The sequence below is a fragment of the Triturus cristatus genome, chromosome 8 (genome assembly GCF_964204655.1).
Source record: "Triturus cristatus chromosome 8, aTriCri1.1, whole genome shotgun sequence".
In the NCBI taxonomy this organism is placed as follows: Eukaryota; Metazoa; Chordata; class Amphibia; order Caudata; family Salamandridae; genus Triturus; species Triturus cristatus.
In genome coordinates, this window is record NC_140591.1 from 642,463,406 (window position 1) to 642,490,245 (window position 26,840).

Below are 26,840 nucleotides of genomic sequence, written 5' to 3' on the forward strand. Positions count from 1 at the left end.
ATAGTGTGACTGGAGTTTTCAAATGAAAATGATGCAGTAATTTCAATTGTGCCCAGTTCCACAGAGTAAGGGAGCTTTGAACAGCTGTAGTAGTTTCAGCATATGAGGAGATTATGGTGTAGAGAGTGATATATGAGGAGTTATTTCTGATTTGTTGTAAGAAGGATGCATTTGAAAAGAGTTACAGGGCTCAATTAAACTAAAGTAGGTGGCTGGCAACTCCGTCCACTTGTAGGAGTGTCTCTCTACATCAGAAATGAAAGATGCATCCATCTGAATAGTGGAGTTGATGTTATGAGTCTTCCATTTTGGGGGTTAATGTGAAGATTGGTGAGTGTTGCATTCTGAAATCTGATGTTGGCGTGTATCTCATACGTGGCAAAAGGCCAGTAACCCTGTAAAGGCGTGCAAGAGCTGGAAGGCTGCTCTAGTGTCTATTTAGCATCTGACAGTGAGAGTTATGCCTGAGGTTGTGTGTTGACACTACCGTAGACAAATGGTATTTGAAAGGGGGTTAGAAGAGGGGAGTGAGCTGGCATTTGGAGACCTAGAGTCAGGTATAGGATGTATGCATGTGTAAGATGAGTAGTCCACAGATCAATAATTGAATTGGGTTTGAGTGGGACATCATGAGGCATAGAGTTCATGTGTGTCAAGGATGAATAGTGTTCAGACATATATTCTAACAGATTAGGTAGACCTATAGTCGCTGCATGATTGGAAGGCCTAATTGGTACTTTTAAACTTTGAAGGAAGCTAATGATGGTTATGAAGAGATGCAAGTTATTGTCAAAAGGCTGAATTGTGACTTACACATTTGTATGAATGTTTCTGTGTAGGTATCGTGGTTGATAATTATATCCTTTTGTTATGAGTTTAGTGACTTAAAGAATGTTTGAGAATTTATCTGCTGAAAAACTGGAAGAAGATATGTACTGATAAACGTAGAGCTATATGAAAATAATGGTTGGTTTATATTGATAGAGCCAGTTCTGCAATTGTGGTATTTGTCTGTAATTAATACTAATGAATTGAGAATACCTTGCATTTCTAATGATTGTTTGCAGTTTTCCTTAGAACTAAAGGGTGCACTAGCTCTGAAAAGTGGTTGCCATTGTCAATGCTTTTGAAGAATGTGCAGCTCTAAAGGTTAGGGGGCTATTTTAAATAACTAATCGTGTTATGGGAGTGGTGGAAAATGTATTTGCAGCAGGGGAAATTCACAAAAGCATTTATGAGTAAAGAAAGGAGTACTACATGAGTACTCCTTTAAATACTACTACATGCCTTTATGAATCAGCCCTACAACTTCCAACTACCTATCAGCAAAAGTGTATTGGGGGCACAGGGCTTTTTATTTGTATTAATTTTATATGAATATTCTAATTCTTTTCCCTTTGTAGATATCAACCAAAAGACGATTTTGCCCAAGGCAGTGTGTCATTTTGTACAGTAATTGTTTCACCATTTTAGAGAATTTAACAACTGACACAACTGGAAAGGAGTGAGCCACAAACAAAAAATTGCGTTAAAAAAGATGCAAAACAGTATGAAATTATATGTATAATTCAGTTTCAAAGGATCTACTAAAAAGAGTCAAGTAGAGCTCAAAGGGATTAAGAGGTCTGTAACCCGAGGAAATAATTCAGTACAGTATATCTTGACATGAAAACAGAAAATGTCCAGATTGCTTCACACAGTGCAGCTTTAATTGTACCGTTCAAAATGGCCCACACTGCTGTCTCTTGGGGGCGGCATCTGAAGAAGCCCCCAGGGATGTGGCTGAGTTGTATAAATAAAGAAATGGATAACATAATATACCTAGACCAGATCATATTTTACCATGTAGTCAACACTAAAAGAGAAATTTAAAATGAAAAGAAACTAAAAAAGGTAGAATAAAGGGTGGTGCATTGTGATGCAGCATGGCACATGCTATTTACTATCCAGCACAATAGTGACTTGAGTTTGAAAGGTAAATGTTTCATAGTATAAAAAATGGTATTACTTTCAGTCATGCATTAAGGGTGCATTAGAAGGAAATATTAACACAATGACGCACAGGTCTTAATGAAAAGTCAAAGCTACTAAGTTAGTCAGATTGTACGTTGGGATAAAAACTAACATCTACTTGAAAGAGGTGCACATACAGGGAAATGTGTTTATTTCATCGAGAAAGCTATGCATTGCATGTGTGCTGCAGTGCACAGCACATCCAATGCAAGGGGATCTTCTATGCTTGTCTATGCGTAAGAATCTGTATTGGAAGGGTATGCCACCAGTACCAATCCTATGCTACATAGTGCACAGTCACCTGTGCAACATGATGGAAGCCTTGTTCAAGTGCCAGCTCAGTGGACACCTCTAGCACAGGCCACTTTGATTAGCTATGGCTCTGCACAAGGTTTGCCCCCTGGCACAACTCAGCACATCAAATGTGGATGCTTTGATGCATTGTGGGAAATATTAGTAAATCGGGCCCAGTGTGTACTTCCACTGACCACAATTCCTTCGAACCTACACCCGATTGAAAAAAATATCAGCACTTCCAATGTATTAATGAAAAACAAAAGCTGAACTCCTTCCCTGTGGCTCAATCTAGCTTCTGTCTTGGCATTTATTGCAGCTTCTTTCAGAGAGAAGATCTGAAGAAACATTATATAACTGTTAATGCAAATAATTATGCCGGGTGAGGTTGCAAGGACTGCTTTATTATACTGACACCCCTGTGCATCATCAGGCAAACAGAATCACAAACTCTTTTTGAGTAACAGTCTGGATCTGATGTAGGAAACTTGTATACTTTTCTTTCTTAAGCAGCCATGTTAATGCTCTGTGGTACTGGGATCTCCTTTCTATCAATGAATGTTAAAAAATAAAGTATTTCGATAGTTATATATCCTAATAAGCAGCATAATTTACCACTGCATGCATAATGTGCCAAATAGAATGTTTTCCCCAAATCCCTTACTTTACTGCAAATCATTACTTATTACTAAATTACTACAAACTTTTAGTGTCGTGATAACAGTTGCCTAAGGGAGACATACCCAACCTATGTTTGATGTTTGCACTGCATATAATTCTCTCATTTGGAGGAAGTTCAGGAGTTCGATTTGAGATGGTGACAGAATCTCTTTCTATTTTGTCATGTCATTTTAATCTGCAAAAATGTAATACTGAAAACATTTTAAATATAGTGACTACAGCACACTATCTAGGCATGTACAAGTCATATAATTATATTGTCAGCTACTAACACAGATTGTGGCTGTGACATGTGTCACCATGTGTAACGAAATGCATATTGAATAGACCGGAAATTAAATGTCAAATAAGTTACATAAAATACACAGGTAATTATAAATTACATACTTCACGATACAGTAGACATGTTATAATGCTTAGTGAAGAGTGCCAATGAGTTATAAAGTACGCTTTTTAAAACAGAAACATTAAAAAAACAGCTTTACATTTCAAAAAGAAAAACACAACATTTAATCTGAATATTTCATTACTATTTAGCACAATAGAATTACAAAGGGATAGAAAAAGATTCTAGTTATTATGAATAGCTAAATAGATAGTCATGCACGGATCAAAATATGAGAATGTTAGTTTCAGAGCAGGGTACACAACACTTAAGTAGTGATTAGTGGCCACTTTATGGGATGTGAGAAATGTATCCTTTTGGCCCCGATCACCCCCGTTTGTTGATTGATACTGGCAGTAACTGACTCTGACTGTGCCCTGGGCTCTGCCTACCAGACCTTGGGCTAGTGCTCTGCTTTAAAGGTATATGTTGGTTGGTATAATTACAATTTACAACGACAGTCACCTGTAAGTCCCTAGGATATAAAAAAAAAACAAGGGGGTTTCAAACTACCTATAAGTCCCTAGTATATAATAGGGCAGGGAGGTTTAGAGGCCTAGTAGATTTCCAACATTAGAGTGTGCACTGCTGTGTTGCCTGCTGTCATTTTAAGGCAGTATTACTTTGCAGACTGTCTTTAAAGTTATATGCAAATTTGACTTTGAAATTAAAAGCACTTCCCAACTAGTAATCTACCTTAAGTTTATATATAAATCATCCCTGAGGTCTCCGCTCAGTGCCCATGGGGTAGGCTGCCATGTAACTATAAGCAGGAACAGTATAAAAATATGTTTCAGATGCCCAGGTGAGGGAAAAATTGCCAAATTCGTTTTCCCCCCCATTGTAGATAATTAGCTCTATAGACTAACTTTGGAATATTCTATGTAAGTATACATTTTGACAGGAGTGGGCTAAACATGCAATTTAAGGAATATTGCAGAAAAAAGCTATGAAATGTTCTTTTCTGTCAGCCAAAAAACAGCCTTCCAGCAGCCCTTCTCGGATTGACTAGCCTCTGCCAGGATGAGCTAAGCTCTCTTAATGAGGTGTGAAGTGGTCTGCTAGAGAGACAATTGATTTTCTGTGGGTGGAGAACAGCATCTGCAGAAGCAGAAGAAAGAAGGAGCGAGGGGTAGCCATACTGGTCTTCAAAAAAGGAGAATGACAATTTAGATCAGTGAAGGCTCAGGCTGGAAGGGGAGTGTTAGGGAATCTTAGCCATACAAGTAGGTTGGCTTAGCCAGATCTAACCTCCAAAGAGAGACTTTCTCCATTTTGGATTTTGGAAGAATGGTGCTTTCTGGGACAAGAATATGCTACACTTTGGAGGAAGTGAGCATACCTGAAGGTGGCACCCTGCACTTCATTTGGTCAGGGATGTCCCCTGGCTTGATACCCAGGAACACTGCATAATTATGGAAGAGTTGCCAAGCAACTCAGATCTGCTGCCTGAACTGTGAGGAGAAGAAGGACAGCACTGCTGGAAACGTGATTTGCACCGCAAAGGTCCGCACTCCGAAGAACTGCACCTGATGCACATTCTGGGACTACAGCCCTAAAGACTTTGCCTTGCTCCAGGAATGATTAGGAGTGGGCTCCTGCGTGCGACAGGTCAACAGAGCCTACGTGCATTATCTCCGCCAAGAAGTCCCTATCCTGGAATGTGTCCAGTGCACTTTTAAGGATTCGGCCAGGTGCATTGTGGTAGCATCCCAGGACCATCTCAGTGATTCTAAACCACTGGATTGGTGTTGTCGACACTTTGGACCCTCAAAGAGACCTTCTGGAAGAAGATCAAGAAGTTTGGTGAAATTTTGGGAAAAAGCTCTATAAGGTGGCTAGCCAGTCAACGAGATCCAGGCCGACAACGTCGAACTGCGACTCGGCCTGAAAATCAGGTCTGCCCCACTGAAAGCTCCAGAGCCCTTCGTTGTTGATGATCAAGGTATCATGCTGGGCCAAACTACCATTGTCAACTTCAAACTCAGCCTGGTGAAGAGGCCAGCTCAACGTTGAGTGAAAATTCTCCAGAAAAGTTTGTAAGTGCAAAGGTAACATTTTGACTGACACTTCCCTCTTAGTGTATCTGACCAGGGCTCCATCGCTGTTGGCCTCAAACTTTAACTTTTCCCGGTCAAGTGTGATTCCTCAATTTGGCGCCTTAAGCTTTTAAGCACTAGAAAGTTTTTATTCTTTAAAAATTCATATCTCCTGTTCCCTACATTAAATTGTTGTCATTTTGGTGTTGATTTGTTTATAAGAAAAGAATCAGTTTATATAAATTGGTGTTGAATTTTTATAGTCTGCTGTATCTTACCTATTTAATGTATTGGTGTTTTTAGATGCGTTACACTCCTGTGTCCTAAGTTAAGGCTTCCTGCTTGTTGCTTCCTACCAAGGGTTGGGCAAGGGATTAATTTATTGAGACCCTAACTGAACTTCTTTGTAATTGCAGCCTTATTAGTCCCTACTTATCCCTACTAACAAATCCACTTTATGACATGGGACACATAACTATATCATTGAATGACAAACCTGCAACCAGTTTTTCAGTGTTAGAGATTAGAAATGTAAAACGTTTTGCAAATTCGGTGGTCATTGTTCTATTGAGTAAACAATGCTGAATTCGCTATAAGGAGTCTCACCATGGTGTCTTCTACCATTAGTGATTACTTTGTAATTTTTTTATATTTTACATTCAAATGTATTTCCAAATGTTATCAAAGTGTTTTCATCAGTACTTGTTGAATATTTCATCTGTTATTTTAATACTAACACATTTGATAATATTACCAGTCAAGTCAATAAGACATTATATACGGGATAGTGTACTGCTATCATAAATTATAAGGATTCTGCAAGACAATAAGGTGGTCTAAGACCATATAGAGGAATGAGCCTGTAAGAAATTGTGTTTTTTGATTCAGGGGGGTGAAAGTACCACTGAGGCAACAACCACAATTCTTGTTAGACTGAACCACAAAAGTCCCTAAATTAACCTGTGCTTAGCCCTCTGTTAGCTTGGCACAAAACCAGTAAGGTTTACCTTAGAGGCAAAGTTTAAAGTATCAATGCAGCACGCAAACAGTAATTAAACACACCACAAGAGAAATCTAAAACCAATTTAGAAAAATCTAATATATTTTAATGAATAACATGCTATCAATAAAACTGGTGATATTGACTTTTAAAGATTTAAATACAAATAGTGCCAAGAAGCAGAAAGTGCCAGCAATGGGTATCTGGTCACACTAGACCAGGACAAAGTCACATATTTAGGCATACCGAGATGGAGTACAGGTCGGGCTCTACCTGGACTTCGGCCCGCGGTGAGTTGTACTGTAAGTCTTGGATGCGCGGTCTGCTTAGCATTTCTTTGCAACTTTTGTGACACTGCGTGTTGGCTCTGATGAAGCTTTCAGCTATGCTGTTAGGTTATGCTGGGCTTTGTGCCACTCTGCATTACTTCCAGTTAAGCTCCCAGCTGTGTGAAGCTTTGTGAGGCTTCCCTTTGCTCAGCATGGGTTCCATTGAAGCTTTCAACTGGGCTGTGAGGCTATGTGGGGCTTGGAGTCACTCGGTGTTCAGTGAAGCTTTCAGCTGTGAAGCGATGCTTTGCAGGTGTTCATTTTGCTTCATGCCAGATATCTAATTCCCCTTTGTGTTACTGTCTGGAAGTAATTCACAAACCCAAGCAGAGGTACTCATAGTCATGTTACCCAAGACCCCGGCAGATGGCACGGATGGTTGGGATAGGAAAATGCAGACTTTATAAAAGTAACACTTTCAGAATTATAACTTTATCTGGGTGTTTGATGTCCTGGCAATGAGTAAAGTGTACATTCAAGATGTCTGACAGCGTGACCTGCTGTTTGCTTCTGCACACAACTCCCATTGAGACCTTGTGCTCCCACACCAGTCCTCAGTGTCAGCCATCTTGACAGTACATTTCCATTCACTTGAAGGGACAACATAGTCACAGGTGTGCTGTTTGGGTTGGCAGGGAGGAGTGTGTGTTGGACAGGGCCTGATGGGAGTTGAATTCAGTGTAAATACTCCTCCTCCCACATGGCCCGACAAGCCCACCTTGAACTGTGCTTACCTCACAGTGAGTGGAAAAGTACTGTCAAGATGGCTGATACCGGGGACTGGTGTGGGAAGCACAAGGCCTTGCTGGGAGCTGGTGCTGATGCTGCAGATGACCCACACCTATCATGAGTCCTCCATGCATTTGAGGGTTGCACAGGGGACTTTGTCCGGGTAATTAGGATCCTCAGGCTCATGCAGGATCAACAGGCAGCACATTATGCAAAAGTTGAGGAATACCTTTCAAAAAATGAAGACCTGACATCGGTGCACAGGGACATTTTCATCTGTCTACATCAGAATGCCACCAACATGTCAATACCTCCCTGCGTGCCCACAACATCAGGTGTATCAATATCAGCACATGCCACAGGGAGTGATGTGGATGCTGGCAGAGCGCCACCTGCACCGCCAAAGCTGCCTGCACCTGAGGGTACCCCCCAAGAAAAAAAAAGGATTGTCTGCCAAAGAGGACAAAATGAGAGACCGATGTCTACGCATCACCCCATGAAGTGACTACCTGCTCCTGATACCCTCCATTGTGGACCAAGCGTTCACTTTGTTGACCCTTACTGAACTCTCCCACATCGGATGAAGGGTCCTAGTTGGACTTTGGACTTAAATAACTGTGGATTTACTTCTGACAACTTCATCTACATACACTACCAACTCCTTTCTGCATTTTGCTATCCCTGTTTTGTTTGATCACACCCCCATCAAATCATTTGTCATCAACCAACCATGCACTAAAATAAATCTCTTTGTGCTAAATACTTGTTCATGTCGTGACTTTGAAACACAAATGTGAACGTTGAATTGACGCACTGAAAATCAAAGATGAAGGAGTCCACAAAATAGGACGAGAAATCAATCTAGTAATGTAAACTACTGGCTTAGAAGTAGATGTAACCAGTCACAGCATGAGAGACAAACACAACCAGGTCATCACACAACCCATCGTACAAGATAATGATGCCATCACGGTCTACTGTCAGCACACATGTCCCCATTTGCAAGCCCTAAAAATTTATTTTTAACTAAATTTTTCTCCATTGAACATGTTTTGTAACAAGATAACACATGGATGTGTGCAAACACACAAGACACAACACAATGTCGAGCACAGGTTTATTTAAATGATATAACCTTGCATCTTGACACAAACTGCAATCACCTCACACAGTTACATATGTCTCACAAGTCTAAACAAATGATCATTTGTTCAAAAGATGTTGTGGCCCAGAGATGTCCACCGCTGTTCACTGTTGGAGTATGACACAGGATCGTGGCTCTGGTGTGGTCACAACTCAGCAGTTCACATGGTGAATGATCCTGGGAAGGAGAAAAACATAATTGAGTCAGGAACTCATGAAAGATTTAGATTAATATCACAAACTGTCTCAGTTAAAGCATGCCAATGTCAGTTTGAACACAAGCTGTTACTGAGTGTAGCATTCTCCTTGTCTCATGCAAATTTGGATTAGGCAATTATGTCCAAAACCATTGAAGAATAACAGACACTAAGCAGCATACATACACACATGACAAAAGCAACACACAAACAAACATTTATGGGCTGACTCCTCTCATTCAATACTCACCTTTATGTGAAGAAATTGCAGATAAGTAGTTGCTGCAAATCACCCTCATCATCACTGGCATCATGCCCTAAGTCTGGTTCCTCCCTTGCTGGTAGCTGCTGGTCTCCGTCATCCAGTATTAGTACGGGTTGCAAGGTTGTGCAGCATGCATGCTGCTATGATAATCTTGCACATCTTCAGAGGGCCATACTGTAGTGCACCTCCTGTCCGATCCAGGCACTGGAACCTTGTCTTCAGTAGCCTAAATGTACGCTCAATTACTCTCCTGGTCCTCCCATGTCCCTCATTGTAATGAATCTCAGCTGGGGTGACAGGGTTCCGGAGTGGTGTCAGCAACCAAGGCATGTTGGGGTATCCAGAGTCTCCTACATTGAACACAGAAAATACTTCAGTTGTCCGAAAACAGAGCATAATCTGACATACAAGCCACACACAAAATAAACATACACCACAACCTACCAACAAGACAGGCATGCTCAGGTTGCAGCTGAGACATCAACTGGGGGATGGCACTACTCCTAATGATGTACATTTGATGTGCTGATCCAGGGAAACGTGCACGCACATGGGAGATCACCATGTTGGGCGTGGCTACAAAGCTCTTGATGGAAGACGCGTGAGCTGTGAGCTCCGCATTAGCCCGGCCAATTATCCTGCTTTTCGGTGTCTCCGCCCATGCCTGGGGGAGAGCTTCTGCAGCCTGAGCCTGTCGGAGGTGCTGGGGCCCAAATCACATATATCCGGTGGTTGCTTCCCGGATTTGGTGGCAACGTAGGAGCGTAGAGGAGCCGCTGAGGCGGCTGCACGATGGTGGCCTGAAGCTCCTACACAGTAGCGAGACAAGTGGCGACTGGCAGAATATTCCGGTGTCCACCAGCGAGAGGCAAGTTCTGCCCATCAAAACCGGTGCACTGACTGCGGTGTCATAATTGATCCAATATATTGGATGAGAGCGGTGGCGCAGTGAATTAGACTGTAGTGATTGCCATGTTAACAGGTGAGCGGCTTTGTGGGGAAGACTGGGCGAAGTATTTAAGTGCAACCTCAGCATAAAGATCGGACGTGCACCTGTGCATGGTGACTGCGGCGGTGCTCCGCTGAGAAGAGGAAGTACCAGGCGTGTTGTGTCACCCGGATGCCAGCTTTGGCGAAGCCTGCTACGGAGGGAGAAGATAGGCAGCACTGAAAGAAGGTGCAGCACATGAGGAGTGTGAAGCTCCGAGGGGTATTGGGCCCTCTTTTGTTCTCCAAATTAAATACCTGTGGAGGGCCTGGTGACACAACGCAGTGAGTGGATGGTTCTGGAGTGTGGGGCCTGTTATTAAATGTGGCGGAGTATCTGCTTGGAATGGACAGCCTCCAAGAATGAGGAGAACAGATGCGGTGGCCACTCGCCTCCTAATAAAAACGATTGCAGGGTATTAGGGGGAAGCAGGGGGGACTCGGGTGGCGCAAAGAGACTGGCTGGCTCATATGGGCAGTTTCTGAGTGGAAGGATGCACAGCAGGCGGTACCCCTTTGGGCTTTCCTTTATTCACCTGTGCAGGAGACCCATTGCGATGGCTGGAAGAGAGCAGACTAGGGAATCTGTCTGAATTGGCATTGCTGAGCAAGTCCGGAGGTGTCGTGGGTTGAAACAGCACTGGGAACAAGCGAGCAAGGCACAGTCCGACCAGAAAGCCTGTGGGGATGTGAACATCAGAGATTGCAACAAAAGGGGCACTGGTGAGCTAAAATCCTTTGCTGTGCATTGTTCCTCTGTTCTGCTTTCCGTTGTGCCATGGAATTGCTATAGCCTGCCTCTGTGGTGGGTTGGTGGCGGACCACGACTCCTATTGATACACAGACCTGGCGCCACCTGCATTCCCCCTGCTGCAGGCGTGACATCAGCAAACCTACCCACTGACTATATACCTGACATTCTGTGGTATCTCCTTGGAAACTATAAAGGGCGGTCCCAATTGTGCGCAAATCGCCAAAACAATCCATTGGCGCCGGGGGGTGTGTTGGAGCAGACCGGAATTGTGCTATTGGTGATAGCAACTGGGCCGTGGAGGGGGCATGCTTGGTCTGAGACTGTGACACGAACCATGCTCAAAATGAGAAACCGAGAGGGAAGCAGTTGTGCCCCCCGCCGGAGCAGGATGACAGTGCTCCGGATTTAGTAACACAGGACCAAGGAGGTGAGCACCCAGAGGTTCCTGTCCACCAACTACTGACAAATTTTGGAAGCCATTGCCGATACTAAAGCGACAATGCACCAGGACAGTAGAACAGTTGCGGTGGGCCTCGGTTTATTAAGGGCAGAACATGCCAAATTGGCGGACCGGGTGAAACAAACTGAATCGGCACTGGAGACTCTAGCCCTTTTGCAGCTGGCTTTGGCAGAGCAGATCGGTAGTGTGTCCAGTAGGGTCTCCACCTTGGAATGGCGTGTGGAAGATGGCAAAGGCCGCAATCAGAGGAACAATATGAGGGTGCTGGGCCTACCGGAAGGGGTGGAAGGCCCTAATATGGTCCAATACTTAGAGACATGGCTACATGAGGTGGTGGCGCTAAAGGGATTGTCCCAGTTTTACACGATGGAGAGGGCCCACCAGTTACCTGCTAGACCGCCAGCACCGGGAAGACTGCCGCATCCGGTGGTTGCCAGGTTTCTTCACTTTCGGGACAGAGATCTACTTTTGCAGAAGGCGCGTTCTGAAGGACCGTACACTGTTGAGAACAATAAGGTATCTCTGTTCCCTGATTATACTCCTGAATTCCAAAGACAACGGACCTCATTCCTTGAGGTTAAGAAAGTCATGTGGGAGAAGGGGATTCAGCATTCTCTGATGTTCCCTGCCCGCCTCAAGGTTATGGTTGATGGCAAATCCCACTTCTGTGTGGACCCCACATCTGCCTGGGACTGGCTCGAGACCTATAAAATGGAAGGACGACCTCCACTGCACGGTGAAAACCAGTTGGTTGCAACTAGGGACCCAGAGAAAAGACCACGACGATGTCTGAGACGGAGAACTGCCAAAAGACCAAGTCCGTCACGAACGGTGACGGAGAGAGCTGAGGCGCTTCAGGCGGTTGCAGAACTGATGCACAGTAGGAGATCTTCATCAGATGGAGGTTCGGGGTCAAAAAAAGGGACTGATGGTTCGGATTCGGACACATCACACAGCAACAACACCAGATTACCAATTGTGACTCCTCAAACAGCTGATGAGTTGGGGTGATGTATAATTGGGGCTCTGTGTTCCTCCTTTGTTTTCTTGCTGCTCCTATGCTATTGGGTGATGGGGCTGTGCCTCAGGGTAGTTTGGACTAAGTCTGCTGTTTCCTTTCCCCCTTTTACTTTTACTTATACATCAGAATTACAAATGCTAGAAATAGGGTGGGTAGTATGGGGGGCCCCCTGGGCATGGAGTGGACCGGCCAATCTCGGCTGGGGCGCTTAACATACATGCTGTTTTTTTCTTCAGCATTGATCGTGATAGTCATGCTCCCCTGTAGGCCATTGCGCTAGTAGCCCTAGGCCTTGAACGCTTATTGTAGTTTAGTACCATGCACTTTTTTTGCGAGTTTGGGAAGCTGACCATTGTCAGTCCGCCCCTGGAAAGGGGAGTTATATTGTTGGGATTGTAGTTGTACACCAGATGGTTTGCGATGCTTGGTTTGGAGGATGCTGGGGGTGGGGGTGGGGGGAAGGAGATACAAGGATTGATGGCTCAAACCGCTAGCCAAGTACAGGAGTTTCGACTCTTCACCTGGAACATTCGTGGCATGGGCTTGCCCTCTAAGCGTCACAGTATCCTAAATTACATTATACTCAGAGGAACACATGTAGTAATGTTGCAGGAGACCCATGTAACTGAAATTGAGGTTACTAGATTGAGAAGACGATGGAGGGGGCAATTGTATGCAGCCACTTATACGGCCTTTGCTAGAGGGGTACTGGTGTGGATTAGGCCAGGGGTTCCCTTTTTGTTATCCAAGAAATGTATTGACTAAGACGGGAGGTTTGTGGTGCTTAAGGGCAAACTGAAGGGCAGAGAATTGACGTTGGGAAGTGTATACGCGGCAAACCGGGATCAGGTTCCTTTTCTAGACCGACTTTCGAGGATGCTGGCGAGGGTGGCCCACGAGGACCTTGTCTTAGGTGGGGATTACAATTGTGTGTATGATACAGAATGGGACCGGTTCACGCCCACGCTATGAGGGACAGTTGCTGCTGCCACGGCTAAGGGATTTCAAAACTGGGCTGCTGGGTGGGAATTACTTGATGTCTGGAGGCTCCACAATACACAGCGCACAGAATACCCTTACTATTCTCATTTATGTGATCTACATACGCGGCTGGATATGTTCCTCTGTTCTCACAACCTGGCTCTAAAGATGTCTGGTGCTGAATACTTGGGAAGGTCTCTGTCCGATCACAGCCCTCTTCTGTTATGTTTTTCCCCCACCCCTGAGAGAGCCCCATTCCTCTGTGGAGATTGGATCCTACTCTGCTGGGAGAAGGAGAGTTCGGGCAACTCCTTTCTACTGCACTGGTGGCTTACTTTGCAGACAACTAAAATACAGCTCCACGTGAGATGGGTTGCAGGCACTAGATTACCGGACTTATCAAATGAGACAACATGAGGAGGGAAACAGAGCAGGGAGGCTACTGGCTTGGCTAATCAAACCAGACCAGGGATCCCCAATAGCTAGTCTTACGGATGTAAATGGTCAGTTTCTCTGTTCCTCGGGAGCCATTAATGAAGAGTTCAGTATGCATTACCGGACACTTTATGGGCTACCGGGAGATATCCTAAAAGATGTGCTCCAGGCTTACTTGAAGAGATTAGGGTTGCAGGGGCTGGATCGTACCTCACTGGACTCATTGGCGCTGCCAGTTAAAACACCTGAGATTCGGGTAGCCATCAGGGACATGGCAAGAGGGAAAACACCTGGGCCTGACGGCCTTCCTGTCAAATTCTATGTGACTTTTGCGGACATTTTAGCCCCGAGATTAGAGAAGATGTACGAAGTAGCATACAAGGAGATGCAGTTAGTTCCTTCTCTGAGGGAGGCTCTAGTTATACCACTACGTAAGACTAAAAAAGAACATACAGGAAAGACGGAACTTCGACCTTTAGCAATGATAACATGGATTTCAAGAGCTTGAGCAAAACATTAGCGTCCAGGCTCTTACCACATATGCAGCGATTGGTTCATATGGACCAAAATGACTTTATCCCCACACGCTCCACGTAGTAACCTGAGGAGACTATATAGTGTCTTATTTCATAAAGACCTAGGAAATTATCCCGATGCGCTAGTGCTGGCAGTTGACCTTGAAAAGGCCTTTGATTCCCTCCGCTGGGATTTTTTGCTGGCTGTGATGGAGAAGATGCAGATGGGGGCCCGGTGGTTAAGTTGGGTCCAACTTCTTTACAAGAATCTGAGAGCTCGAGTGCGAACGGGTACTGTAGTATCAGCTTCCTATCCTATCTACAGAGGAACCCATCAGGGATGTCGCCTGTTGCCCCTGCTATTTGCCCTCACCATGGAACCTCTGGTGGAACGTCTCCGGCAAGAGGGAAAGGGGCTGGGTCTGACCTTGCACAGGGTTTGCTAGATAGTGTCATTATATGCAGACGACTTCCTAATCTACCATGGAAATGGGACCCACGATCTCCCACTGATACTGAGTATCTTGGAGGAATTTACTGGGTTTTCTGGCCTTCATGTTAATAAGGGGAAGACCTGTGTTTTCCCACTGCGCCCAGCTATGTCTAGGCCGCTGGCCCTCTCATTGGATTTGGAATGGGCGCCTACCTCCTTTAAATATTTGGGGATCCAGATTTACCACAATCAGCCTGAACTTTTTGAAGGTAATCTGGGTGGAGCCTTGAGAGCCTTGTGGATAACTGTGTCCTTTTGGCTCACACTGAAGTTGCCAACTATGCCAAGGTTAGCACTATCGAAGATGGTGATGTTACCACGGCTCCTTTATTATTTTGTTAATCTACCAGTAGTTATTCCAAAAAGCTGGTTCAAGGCACTAGATGGACTTCTGAGAGATTTGATGTGGGACGGGGGATGCAATAGAGTTCCTTTGCAGACTTTGCGACTCCCGCTGGTGGGGGGTAGAATGGGGGCTCCTGATATTGAGGCCTACAACTTGCCAGCACAGTTTCAGTGGCTGGCCAAGTGGCTTGATGGTAGAGGCTTAGAAACGCTGTCACTGCCAGCGAGTTCAGTTTAAAAGGTCCTGATTCCTAGAATGCTTAACCATCGCCAGAGAATCAACCCAATGGGAATGTTACTTTCGGTGGCAATGGCGTGCTGGGACAGATGCACGACGCATTACAAAGATACACCACTTTATGCGCCAGTCATCCTCCTAGCTAGATTCCCATAAGTGGGAATTATTCCCCCCCTTCCACAAAGACAACTGACAGGCTGGGAAGATGCGGGAATACGGACTGTGGTTGACTTCTACCGTGATGGTGACCTTCTACTGTTGGAAGACTTCTCAGAATACCATGAACTGCCACCAGGGCAGTTCTTAAATTATCATAAAATACACGGAGCTCTAGTAGAACTGTGAGGGCTGGATGTGACAGAACCAATCACCCATGCGACCCTTCAGGCCACGGTAATGCGGGGATGCCCAAGGGTAACCAGGCGCGTTATAAAACTCACTAATAATAATAATAATAATAATAATATTAGGATTGGCAGGACATCTAGTGAAGTGGCTTTACCAAGCCATAATAGAGACTACATATCGACCCCTGCCACACCTGCGGAGCAAGTGGGAGACTGGCTTAAATAGGAAGCTTACTGAGAAAGAATGGAAAAAAGTTTTAGGTAGTCCCAAAAAAGTGTCCAGGAATGCCGCTTTTAAATGTATCCAATTCAACATGCTTCATAGAACTTACCTTACCCCACACAGATTGAATGTAGTATATGGGAGTGATACCCAGGCCTGTGCCAGATGCTCCTAAGGAGATGCTGAATTTGATCACATGGTTTGGGCCTGTACTGCACTGGCCGGCTATTGGCCGGAGATTATGAATATGCTTAACAAAATGTTATCACAGACCCTGGCATGCTGTCCAGAGGTCTGCCTTGTGGGCCCCTTTCCGAGACCTAAAGACAAAAGACGTAGTCATAGATCTAGCCCTTCTCTTTGCCAAACGTAGATTGGCGCTTAGATGGAAGGCAAAGCAACCCCCTCTTGTGGTACATTTGAAACAGGATTTTACTTGCTGGGATAGAGCGGAGGAGCAGGCATTGATTAGAGAGGATAAGGTCATGAAGCGGTGTAAACCATTAGAGGAGCACTGGGCGGAACTAGTGAAGGCGTGGGACACACGACACACATCTGACTTGACCACGCACTAGAGCACCACCGACTCTGATGGATGAGATAGATGAGAATAGACACCCACATCGTGGGCATTAAGAGGTGGTTGAGTGAATACTGTACTAGGGACCTGCAGACACCCTGCTCATGTACCAGATGTAGTCCTTGCTGGTTTAGGGAGGGGTTGTCCAGGTCCCACTGCTGCCCTGCTTCTCCCCTCTCCCCCTTCTGATGGGGGGCTCCCCCCGGACCCTCAAATAGTGGCATTTAGCTGATGACAGATCTCTGAGCTAATAGCAGAGCTCTGGTGGTTTTCTTTTTGTTATAGTTCATTGTTTTATTTTATGTTACATGAAGACGAGGAATTTGTTTTCTTTATTTCTCACTATGGCTTCTCTCTCATTCTGCATTATCACTGACAGCGTAGCCTAAGTAATAGGTTCCGATAGTCTCCATATTTTGCATGCTCTGATAGAATGCTATGGACAATAACCCGACCACTCCCCAGGATTTCTTCATTCCCTCTGATGAGCTACTCATTTGCTTTCCGGCTAAAACCGTCAGAGATTGCTGGGGTGGACTTAAGCCACAATGTCATCATTACTGATTTGCTATTTCTTACATTGGTTAAAAAGGATGTGTACATTGTACAGTGAATTATAACCAATAACCACATTATGTAAAATGTTGATCTCACTATGGAAATGTAATCATGTTGAGTGTTTAAAAATGGGAGATCACCATATCAGTCAGACATATAACCAGGACATCCATTGAGTGGAAGTGTTTCTCATTCCTCTAGGTCTGCTCATCGGCTTGTAGGGGGATCGAAGCTACATGTGTCGCATCAATTGAGCCAATGACATGTGTCATGCGCCCCAATGCATAAAACTCCCCCTTGATGTCTGTCAACTGTGCAGGTTTTGGGAACTTTATGTATTGTTTCCGGAAGTGTAGCCGTGCCCACAAAACATCATGAAGCACAGGGTTGAACATGGTCTGTGACATGCCACCTGATGTTGCCAGTGTATACTGAAATGCATCTGTGGTGAAGAAATGTAGTGCCACCATTACCTTCACCTCGGGTGTCAGCGCAGTGGGACATGGGCGTCAAGGCTGCAAATGCGGTGCCAATTGGTCAGCCAGCTCAACAATAAGTGGCCTGGTAAAGCGGAATCTATGGATGCAATCTCATTCTTCTATGGTCTGGAGGTCAGAGAGGAGCCTGTAGACTAGAGGTCTTCTGCAATACCTACATGTAGACTGTAAACACAGTTGATGTCAGATTACAACGTAGAAAGCTACATACATTGCAGCACACGTAACATGATAGCTGGACAAAAAGAAGTGCCAGGACATTAGAAATGAACATTGATAGGATAATTGTTGATCATTTTTTAATAAAGCACAGCTTTATTTCCCTTTACAGACATGTAAACAAACTATGGTTACACAGCAGTGTCAGTGCTGTACTGTAAATAGTCACTAGTGTCTGTCACTGTACATGTGAGTAACCATCACATACTTAACAACACGCCAAACGGATTATACAATAAATGGGTTTGTGACAGCCATCACATGTTTGATAGGTACACACAATAGGACTAGATAATGCCACATATATGTTTGACATCATATACACAGTGGGTCACCAAGATAAACCTGCATACCACTGGCACAGGTTGGAAACTGTCATGATGTCATGTCTGACAAACATGTACAATCACATACACTGAACATCTACAATGTAAGGGTGGCATTAAGTTTGCAATCATCCACGTAAGCCTGGGGCACAAACACACAACAGCAACTCATATAACATACACAAGCTGAAGTGGCAGCTAAATGTCTTGCTACAAAATGTCAAACCTTTCTGCATTGTACATGACTCAGACACAGCAGAGTCCCAGTCCGAAACTTCCCCCAATGCACAGTGGGTCACACAGTACACCAAAGTAGTAAATATGATTAGCCAAAACATGTTTTCACAAATTATCCCCTGGGACTGTGGCCAAGCCTAGTAGGGTAATCTGAGAAGTGTACCCTCAATGTTGTATTGGGACTCACAAACAGTGTGTTGTGTGCCCCTCCAGGTTAGCTCATCATTGGAGTGTGGGTTATCAAATCATATGTACAAGATATTGCGAAAACACTGCCTCCACACATGTAATGCACAAGAAATCTTTCTTTGCACTAGTGTCTGTCCTGCTGACCGATTAGTGGAAAGAAGCAGTAGCCGCATCTGAACCGAGTCCATCGCACCCATTTGCTGTTGGTCATCATGGTGAACGATGCGGATGAGTATTTAAAGGATGCAGTAGCCGCATCTGAACCCAGTCTGTCGCACCCATTTGCTGTTGGTCGTCATGGTGAACGATGCGGCTAAGTATTCAAAGGACGCGGTAGCCGCATCCGAACCGAGTCCATTGCACCCATTTGCTGTTGATCTTCATGGTGAACTACACAAGTGAGTATTCAAAGGACGCGGTAGCCACTTACGAACCGATTCCGTCGCACCCATTTGCTGTTGATCTTCATGGTGATCTACACAAGTGAGTATTCAAAGGACGCGGTAGCCGCATCCAAACCAAGTCCATTACACCCATTTGCTGTTGGTCGTCATCGTGAATGACGCAGGTGAGTATTCAAAAGACGCGGTAGCGGCATCTGAACCGTGTCCGTCGCACCCATTGGCTGTTGGTCCTCATGGTGACGGATGCACGTTTAGTTTAGTGTCCGATTCACGTCCAATGTATCTCAGTCAATAGTAGACGATGCGGGTATTTGGAACATCGCAGTAGGCGTGTTGTATGCTAGCAATGTTATGGATTGGACAGATTCAGATACTGCGACCGAGTTGAACCTATCACTTTGTCCACATGGAAAAGATACCACCTCTGCTGTACAGATAAAAGTCTGTCTGTTCCCTACAACCCTCACTTGCATGCACTGCCTGCTCTTTACCTGCATCTCCCCATCTCTCTGCTGCTGTCTCCACATTATCTGGGAGCTACCATGGCACGTACAGTGGACAGGGCCAAGCTTTAACTGAAGAAGAAAACCAGGCCCTGTTGGACAGCCTCCTTCCACTGTACAGCCAGCTGTACGGCAAACCAGTGGAGCAGGTGAGTGATGGTTCCACTGCCTTTTCATTAGACATGTGCAAAAACGTGCACTGCTAGCATTGGGAATCTCAAGTGTAAGCATGCAAACAGAGGTCCTGTAAGTTTTGGTGTATGTAGCATTGTGTTGTGGGCAGGTACACTGCTGTAAATGTGTGTTTACTGGGTGGTGTTGACTTCTCAGCACTGTTCACATGGGATGGAAGGATCATTGCACACAGGACAACTGCCCATAACGCCATTATTTCACCCCTTAGATATTGTTTACAATCTTATCCTAAACAATGTGTAAAACTGTGTGACTCAGAAACATGTAGCATGTGAATTAAGGGACTGTCACCATGTCATCCTCACAGGCTGACTCCCATCAGAAGGTCAAGATGTGGCAGACCATCCTAACGGACAGTTTGCTCAGTGGGGGTCAACAAACACCACGTCCGCCACTGCTAGAAGAGGTGGCAAGACCTCCAGGGCTGGACTCGGAGGATTGCACGGGTACAACTAAACCTGTCACCTCCACCCAAGAGGGGTGGACACCAGACCCTGCACATGCTCTGAATTCTGCTAGTGGTCTTCCCTGACATGGATGGGCAATTGAAGGCCAGACAGCAGCAAGGAGGGGGTGAGAATGTGCCATGTCACACACCTATGCTTAACATGCAGGTTGCAGTCTCTTACCCTGTTGCCCATATTACAGTTTGTAAGTCTTCCAAACACACAGTTCTGTCTCAAGAGATGCATATGCACCATGACTAGTAAATACCCTGTTGTACCACTTTCCATCTGTGACATGTGTGTCACTTATGCCCAGGCTAGTGACTATAGTTCCATGCCCATGTGATCTGCACAATCCACAACAACATGTGCATGGAGATGACCTTCTTGAGTGATGCAATTGTCTTACATGTGTCAGTACAGTGACTAACATGTGACCTTTACTCAGATTGGATAAATTATATATGTGTAGTATGTTGCAAGTGAAGCCCACAGGTGTGTGATGCCAATGCTATACATCCTGGCTGCAGATGACAATAATGTAGATCCCTTGTAGAGTTTATCCTGATCATTCAGGCAAATTTCTGCCCCAGCTGTAGTGCTCAGCGTAATCACATGTATCCCATGGGCCAAGGGGAGGAATGCCTATTCTGGGCAACTGTGACACTGGCCTATCACATGTTAGTATGTGTTCTTTGTTTGTCCACATTGAAATGAGAAAATCCATGTGTCAGACTCTGTTACAGTGACTACAAGTGAAAAACACAGGTGGTCACTGTTGGAAACAAGGCTACACTTCAAATGTATTGTTTATGTTTTGCATACACAACTGTTTTTATGTGTGTATAATCTCTTGACTATACATACTTGTGGCTTGGTCATCCACGTGCATGCTGCATTTCTTTCATTACGATAGATGTCAACTCTGCATCCAAGTTCATTTGTGAGTTCAGAAACCTTGATAGTGAACAAGACACCAGTTTGTCAAAGTGTGCAAATTGTGTCTATTATGTAAGGGACATGCAGACCTGGCAGCCAAAGATGTGGACTGAAGTAGTCTGGACAGGATTGGTATACAGTGGTGACTGGAATCATGTGATGTTGAGGTTCTGTACTACTAGCCCATACAGATGGTGCACCCAGAGAGGTCTGTGGCATAGTGTACCACATGAAGCATTGTAATGATGCAGGCATTGGTCTTTAAATTGTGTTTGACATTGTGAAAATATGTAACAGTTGGATTGTATAAAATGCGCATGACATCCAGGAGAATCCCACAAAAACTGTCCATGGTTGACATAAGACAGTGGGCCAAGTGCCTCTCACCCTATCTAGGCCTATCTATGTAATCCTGCTGTATTGCAGGCTGAACATTTTCCCGGATACGCCATAGCCATGGCTTCCAAATCTGATGACTGGGGATGGAAGAATGTTTACCATGACAAATTTCAAATGTGTGCATCCGATTTGCAGTGTCAGTTTTCAAGACTCACTGGCAGGAGATGAGATCTGTATGTAATAACACAAGACCCTCAGCAGCATTAGAAATCATACCACATGCTACGTAGTGTAGGAGTTGAGAGTGTGGTTGTAGGCTTTGACAATGATCTAACCAATGTTGCACATGACATCATGTGTCTGTGAACCATGGTTAACTTGCCGACTGGCAAGTGCCATATACACATATGTGTAATGAGTAGAAAGCTGCAATCAGAATCATGTATATGCTTGCTCTGTGATTATTTGTGATGATACCCATGTGTCAAGTACATGCAAATGACTCATGTGATTTTCTTTGGCATTCTTGCTCACAGCATCAGTACCGGGTACTGGATGAGGCAATGCCATGGACCAAGGGGAAGCAGATCGCCAGACTGGGTCCAGCGCGGAGGAGGGACCTAGTTGCACGGAGGATGAGGAGAGCCACACTGAGGGCAGTTCCACATAACCATCAGGAGGAGCTGCTGAAGATTACACCTCCAGTGATGACTCCCTTGTAGTGGTAGGTGAGCCAGTATTGGTTCAAACTACATCAGAGTCCACCACCACCACCATCTCCACCCTCCCAGCTGCACCCATGCCCAGTGTCCATGGCTGCTTCCATGTAGGGGAGCATGTCTCTTCTGGGCCAGGCACTGCACCCCCTGTACCAGTCTCCCCTGCTGTCCTGAGTATGGAGGTCCTGGATTTGCTGAAACAGATCCATGGGAGGCAGACAACCATGCTGAATGTCCTCCATGAGCATACCAGTCTTTGACACAATTGGTGTCATACATGGAGGGCATCCACTTTGACATATCTGCTCTACAGAGATCAAACCAGGCAATGGCCTCCACACTGACGGCATCAGTGTCCCTGATCCAGCAGTCCCTCACCCCTCCTTCCTCTTCCCCATCCACAGTCCCAACTACCCTACCTGATCCAAGCACACACAAACATGCATGTGCACAAACATCAACATCCACATGCAGCACACAACCAAACACACACAACTCTAAACATGCACACACGCACTCTCAGGGGACAGACAGCACACACAACCGGGAGAGGCCGAAACTTGACAAACATGCATCCACAGGCACTCCTCAAACCTCAGATCCCTCTACCTCCACAACCCCTACCCTTGACTCTCCTGCATCCCCCTCTACCCAGAAGCTGTTCCTCTGTGACCTTGGCCCCTTCCCTAAAGACCCATCTCCCCCCCCCCCCTCCCAAGGGGAAGAGGAACCTCCCCCGACCTGAGATCCAAACCTGCCCCCCCGAAGAGGAATAGCCCAAATCACCCGGCCAAAAATCCCCCCGGATTCTCCAATCAAATACACCACCACCAACCCATACTATCCTGGCAAAAAAGGTCAATCCAATTCAAGGCCCCTCCTCCCAAAGATCCAGAGTCCATCCCCATCAAAGGTTTCATCCTGTGGGTGAGATGAGGGCAGTGCACATGTAAGTAAGGATGACTCAGATTGTAACAGTTTGTGTAGTGGGCCGGAGCTTGTGTGTCAGACATGCTTTTATGTTTATATTAAACAGAATGTGCTTGTGACATGCTTGTGTGTCTGTTAGTAATGAGAGTTGAGCATGTCCTGTGACCCGGATCTGGAAGGCGTGATACCTGAATGTGTTGAGTTGATGCAGGACTTGGGTTGAAGTCGACATGTGCATATGTGTTAACTGTGTGTATGCAAGTGTGCAGAAACAGTAGCCAGAGCGAATCTGTAGATGAGTTGTGTGCTTGCTATTTGACAAAGTATGTACATTGATGATTGTTGTGATGGTCTTCTTGAGGACACTGGTGTGTGCTAAACCTATTGGCATCACTGGAGGAGAAGCCTGCACCTAGCCCTGGCTTGTGTGAGTCGTGTGTGGGCATGATTGACAAGTTACCCTTTGTAGTCAGTAGTGGTCTCTGATTGGTCAACAATGCCCTGTATGATGCCCTGGGATGGAGGTGGTGCTTACTTCTGATGTTTAGTCATGATGCTGTGACATTGGCTGGCATTCCATTGCTTAGGGTGTTATTGGCACCTTAAGTGAATGTGCAAGGATGTGTGTTGGTATGACACCTGTTCTCAGACTAGTCCAGACACACATCCCCACACTTGCCAGTAGACTACACACACATGGATTTTCTTGCCATTTTGACTTTGAATTGCCAAGATGTTGGGGCACCAGAGGAGTAGGCTCATTGTGATGACATCTATGGTTGTGCTGAGGACAACACTCTGACGGTGAGCAAACTCACAAGTGACACAGGAACAGTTCACACATTTCCATAGGTGGTGGCATTATCAATTTCTTGGTAGCTAACATCTGGTAGAGCAAGGGTGGGACCTGTAGGTGTACATGAGGGCTCACAATCGTACCTTTGTTCCCTGCTTAGGAGCTTGAGGTACATGTGTCTTTGTTGTGGGTCTCCATTACAGATTAATGGATTTTGATACAGTGATGAAGTACAAAATGTGGCGAAGACAGATTTCATTCTGCACATGTCCACCATCCTCACAAGATGTAGCCATTTACACTATCTTGCAGATAGCTATGTGGATAGTGTATGTGAACCACAGATTGACCCCCCCCTGGCGTCGCCACCAGGGCTGTAACATTCTATAACACATTTGGCAGTACATTGGAGCCTCCAAAAACTGTTGGTGTATCTTCTGTCTGGTGACTCATTACTCATCCAAGTTTTCTGCTGTAAACAATCTGCATTATTGAAATGGCATTAGTAATTGCCAGCACTTACTTCAGCTTTTGTAGTATTGTGCAGACTTGCTGTGAATGACATGCACCAAAGTTGACAGTGTACATGCTCTGAGTTGTGTGCAGCACCACCACAACGCACATGGTGTCTGTCTCCAACATTGTTGTTGATCCTATGATTTTCCTAATTTCACGTCAGGATGTAGGTCTACAGATGTGGTTCGCACAACTGTGACACAAACACTTCTGGTTTGCTGTAGTGGTAGGTTCATAAATTATTTTTGATAGTTTGTATACTTGTGTGCTGTTGGGTCTGATTCCTCTGTGCTTCAGTGTACATAGACTCATCACAACGTCATCCTTCTGTGAGTATGTGTACTCCTGTTGCCCTGCGATGTTTGAGTGTGTGTTGTATTAGATGGATGCTTGGACTATGTGTCACATACATATGCAATACAGCCTCCCTGCTCCTGCAATGTCCTGTAAGTCATGTTTGGGTGTGAGAGAAGGCACTGCTACTTGCAAGGCATGTGACACAGGGCGCAACCGAGTGTCTGCTCTGAAGTCTGTCCCACATCATCAATTTTCAGCACAGCAGATCGGCAGACAAGATACTGTCACCACAGTGCTGTGGCCTGATGGGGACTTGGGAAGTGAGTCAGTCTCTTGTTGTGGTTGTTGGAGGCCACCCACAGCTTGTGCTGCAGGGGACCCTGGTGCACCCGCTCATCGACAAATGCCTGACTGACCACATTGCCGATTGAAGGCCGGTCCAGACCACTTCTGGATTGGACTCAACACACATATGGCTCAGAGGAGTTCTGCAACTCCATCATGTGTGTCATGCCAGGCTGACACAGCTTACACATACACATGTTGAAATTGATCTGATGTGTGTGGCTGGTCTGTTGTCTGTGTGCATCAACACCCGTATGTTTCACCTCCATTTGAGAGGCATTGAGTAGATTGTTGCTCTTTGTTCTTTTGTTCTCCTGGCCCTGGGCCTCCAACATTTCCACTCTGGACATTTTTTTAGTTTGCCAGTCAACATTAATGCCACAGTGTGGGACTGCATTTAATTAAAAGTGAGGATTTGCTTAGAATGTTTAGTTTTTGCAGCAGTTTGTACTCCAAATGTGTGTATTGATGCATTTTTGTTGGTAAAATGATACATTGTCCAATTACACATTGCTGGGAGTGTTAACAGCAACAAACTCCAGATTGGCTACACATAGCTGTGTGTATATAACCCCCCCCCCCCAACAATGCTTGCCTGTACACTGCTGTGGGTATTTGGCCCTCAACACAAAAATGATTTCAGACTTGTGGGTGGGGGTTTGACCACCACAGTCATTATGGTTATGCCATGCTGTGGGTCTTTGACCCCCACAACCCCCAGATTTGCCTCTACATTGCAGGGGGGTTTCTCGCCCAAACCCCATACTGTCTCCACTTTGCTGGGAGGGTGAGCCCCCCAAACCCCATATTTAATCCACATTGCTGGGGGGGTTAGCCCCGCCAAACCAAATATTGACTCCAGTTTTCTCAGGGGGTTAGCCTCCCAAACCCCATATTGTAGCCACCTTGTTGGTAGTGTTAGCCATCCACCCCCCCCCTCTGGGCATCAGATTGCTGGTAGTGTTGGCCATCCACCCCATAAAGGTTTGACAATACTGAGAGTGTTAGCCATCCACCGCCTATGGGCATTAAATTGCTGGTAGTGTTAGCCATCCACCCTCTATAGGGTAGACAGTGCTGGTAAAATTTGACAACCACCTTCCCTATAGCTAATAGACTGCTGGTAGTGTTATCCACCCACCTCCTATAGGTTAGAATATGCGGTAGTGTTAGCCATCCACCCCTTATAAGTTAGACAATGCTGGTAGTGTTAGACATCCACCCCCCTATGGGCATCAGATTGCTGGTAATGTTAACCATTCACCCCCCTATAGGGTAAAGAATGCTGGTAGTGTTAGCCATCCACCCCTCCATATGGGCATTAGATTGCTGGCAGTGTTAACCATCCAGTGCTCTATAGGATAGACCATGCTGGGAGTGTTAGCCATCCACCCCCCTATGGGCATTGGATTGCTGGTTGTGTTAGCCACCCACCCCCTATTGGATATACAATGCTCGGATTGTAAGCCATCTACCCTCTATGGGCATTAGATTGCTGGTAGTGTTAGCCATCCACCCCCACTATGGGCATTAGATTACTGGTTGTCATAGCCATATACCCCCTATAGGGTAGACAATGCTGGGAGTGTTAGCCAGCCATGCCCTTGTGGACATTAGATTGCTGGTAGTGTTAGCCATACTTCCCCCTATGGGCAATAGATAGATGGCAGTGTAAGTCATCCACCCCCCTATAGGTTAGACAATGCTGTGAGTGTTAGCCATTCACCCCTCCCATGGGCATTAGATTGCTGGTAGTGTTAGCCATCCACCCCCCTATGGGTATTAGATTGCTGGTAATGTTAGCCGTACACCCACCTATAGGGTAGACAATGCTGGAACTGTTAGCCATCCACCCCCCATGGGCATTAGATTGCTGGTAGTGTTAGCCATCCACCCCCTCTATGGGCATTGGCTTGCTGGTAGTGTTAGCC